The following is a 3,402-nucleotide window of genomic DNA, read 5'->3' as shown; positions in this document are numbered from 1 at the left end:
GGCTTGTTGCCCCCAACTGCCCCCCACCCCTGCCAGCCTAGTCACCCTTCACAGATCCCCCTGCCAGCCTAATAGTCCTCGACTGCATCGCCCCCCTGCTGGCTTTGTTGCCCCCAATTGACCCCCTTGCCAGCATGGTCATCCCTCACGGCCCCCCCACCCATCTGGATGCCCCATGCAACCTGCTTGTTCAGTCGTTTGGTTGTCCCTCACTAACCCCCCTGCTGGCCTGGTCATAGGCAACCATCTTGTGAGGGCATGAGGGTTAATTTGCATATTACCCCTTTATTATATAGGATGGAAATATCAGGTTTCTGAATATTAATTTCGTATCCTGAAACTTTACTGAATTCACTATTAGTTCTAATAGTTTTTTTTTTTTGGTGGTTTCTTTAGAGTTCTCTAGATGTAGTATTATGTCATCTGCAAAAAATGACAAGTTTTACTTCTTTCCTATTTCTTTTCCTTGTTCTTGACTGATTGCTGTGGTTAGGACTTACCATACTATGTTGAATAAGAGTGCTGAGTGTGGGCATTCTTGTCTTGTTCCTGATCTTAGAGAAAAAGCTTTCATCTTTTCACCATGGAGTATGTTTTTAGCTGTAGGTTTCACATGTATGGACTTTATTATGTTGAGGTATGTTTCGTCTATGCCCACTTTGCTGAGAGAGAGCTTTTTCAATAAATGGATGTTAGATTTTGTCAAATGCTTTTTCTACATCTATTGATATGATAATATGATTTTTTAATCCTTCATTTTGTTTATGCAGTGTATCATGTTCATTGATTTGTGGAGATAGAACCAAACTTGCATTCCAGGAATAAATCCCACTTGAACATGCTGTATGATATGTTTAATGTACTGCTGAATTCAGTTTGCTAATATTTTGTTAAGAATTTTTGCATCTATGTTCATCTGGGATATGGGTTGGTTATTTTCTAATTCTTTTTCTTCTCTTCTTCCTCCTCCTTTTCCTTCCTCCTCTTCTTCATCTTCTCTTCTTTCTCCACCTCCATCACCTCCTCCTCCTCCTCTTTCTTTGGCAGTGTCTTTGTCTGGTTCTGATATGCTCTCCTCATAAAATAAGGTTAGATGCTTTTACCCCTCTTTAATTTTTGGGAATAGTTTCAGAATGATAAATATCAATTCTTCTTTGAATACTTGGTAAAATTGAGATGTGAAGCCATGTGGCCCTAGATTTTTGTTTATTGAGAATTTTTCTTTTCTGATTCAATTTTGACTCTAGTGATCAGTCTGTTCAAATTTTATGTTTCTTCCTGATTCACTCTTGGAAGATTATATGGTTTCAAGTATTTATTCTTTTCTCCTAAGTTGTCCAATTGTTGGCATATAATTGTTCATAGTATTTATCCTATCTAATAATAGACAAACACGGTAATTAACCATACCTCCAACACGCTTCCCATTGGCTAATCAGGGCGATATGCAAATTAACTGCCAACAAAGATGGCGGCCAGCAGCCAGGCAGCTGAAGCGAACAGGAGGCTTGCTTGCTCCAGTGACGGAGGAAGCCAAGGTTCCCCACCTGCCGCTGCCCCGCTCTGAGCTGCACTCTAAGCAACTATGTTGCAATTATAGAAGCTAAACAAACCCCAGAAACCTGCTTTCAGCCAGCCGGGCTCAGAGCTAGAGTTGCAACAGTGTTTCAATTATAGAAGCTAAACAAAGCCCAGATACCTGCTTTCAGCAGCGGAGGTCTCAGAGCTGGAGCCGAGCCTTAGAGCTAAAGCCAGCTCTCAGGTCCAGTGACAGCCATAGAAGGTAAATAAATCCCAGAATAAAAAAGATAAAGGGGGGCTTAGCCAGCCTGAAAACGGCCCTCAGCCCCTCACCCAGACTGGCCAGGCACCCCAGCAGGACCCCCCCACCCTGAAGGGGCTGTGGCCAGCCTGCAAATAGCCATCAGCCCCTCACCCAGGCTGGCCAGGCACCCAAGCGGGACCCCCACCCTGATCCGGGACACCCTTCAGGGCAAATCAGCCGGCCCCCACCTGTGCACCAGGCCTCTATCCTATATAGTAAAAGGATAATATGCAAACTAACCCTAACAGCAGATGTCCACCTCCTCCCTGCCCCGCCTGGCTTCTCAGATCACTGATCACCAGTGATTGGAGAACACCCAGATGTGGGGCAGAGGCCGGGCTGCGTTGATGCCTGGGGAACGCGATCCGGTCCCTGTGGGACGAAGCAGCCAGATCCAAAAAGGAGACCCAGAAGGAGACCCAGGGGCGGGGGCTGCATTGCCGCCCGGACAGCAATCCGGTAACCGGGCTGAGGAGACCCAGAAGGAGACCCAGGGGCCTCCCAAGAGGAGAGTCTTCGTGGTCAGAGGGAGCGGTGTCAGGACAGGAATAAAGACGGAGGTGACACAGATGCCTGGCTGAGGTGTTAGACCAGCCAGCAGGGCCTTTCATCCAGATCTGGGTTGGGGGTAGGGTGAGGGAGGCGAGCAGGAAATAGAGAACTACAACTCCCAGGAGGCTTAGCAGCCGGGGCCTGGGTGCCTGGCCATGAAATCGGATGGCAAGCCACTTTAACCTAGAGGCTTGCAAGGTTGGAAGTTCTGCCCCTGGAGCCAGGGAGAAATGGAGCTGGAGCAGAGAGAGGGGTCCATGGCAGCCGTGGGCTTTGAGGAGTTCTCAGCACCTCTCTGCTTGGAGCTGGCGCTGCCTCCGCTGTTCGGTGGTCACATCCTGGAGAGCGAGCTTGAGACCGAAGTGGAGTTCCTGTCTGGGGGTCTGGGCAGCTCCAGCCTCCAGGAGCGAGATGAAGAGGAGGAGGCAGCCTGAGGCCGGTGGTGGCGGCAGCGCCAACGGGAACTCAATCGCAGGAAGTACCAGGTGCTGGATTGGGTGCTGCAGGGAGATCGAGCAGGTGAAGGAGCGGGTCCTGAACAGGCTCCATCAGATATAGAGGATAACACAGAGACTCCAGCAAGAGCGGAGGTTCCTCATAAAGGTGCTGGACTCCTACGGCGACAACTACCAGGCCAGCCAGTTCACCATCTTACTGGAGGACGAGGGCAGCCAGGGCACAGACGCCCCCACCCCAGGCAACTCTGAGAAGGAGCCTCCAGAGAAAGAGGGGCTGTCCCCGCCCAGGAGGACGTCAGCGCCCGCAGAAGCCAGCAGCCCGGCCCTTTGTGAGGGGCCAAGAGGTTGGAAGAGGCAGCGAGTGCCACGAGAAGGGCGCCGGGCGGGAGTCCCGCTGACTCCGGAGCTGGCCTCCATGCAGATAAAGGTGGAGGAAGACTTTGGCTTCAAAGCGGTCGAGGCTCTGGACTCAAGTTGGGTTTCTTGGGGGCCAGACAAGCTGCTGCCCTACCCCACCCTAGCCAGCTCCCCCTTTGACTGACCCCCAATAAACTGACCAGATGCTCT

The 3,402-nt window shown here is 50.6% G+C and overlaps 1 protein-coding gene and 1 pseudogene across 1 annotated transcript in view; one reads left to right on the top strand and one right to left on the bottom strand.

The window, feature by feature from the left end:
- Positions 1–3,402, bottom strand: part of LOC102242249 (HLA class II histocompatibility antigen, DRB1-4 beta chain) — a 37,838-nt gene that overhangs the window by 21,342 nt on the left and 13,094 nt on the right. The gene's annotated exons all lie outside the window — the stretch shown is intronic.
- On the top strand, positions 2,608–3,380 carry LOC102241955 (annotated as a pseudogene).

The sequence above is a fragment of the Myotis brandtii genome, unplaced genomic scaffold (assembly GCF_000412655.1).
Source record: "Myotis brandtii unplaced genomic scaffold, ASM41265v1 scaffold2271, whole genome shotgun sequence".
NCBI classification, from domain to species: Eukaryota; Metazoa; Chordata; class Mammalia; order Chiroptera; family Vespertilionidae; genus Myotis; species Myotis brandtii.
The sequence above is the reverse complement of the archived record's forward strand: the minus strand, read 5'-3'. Positions and strand labels throughout refer to the sequence as shown.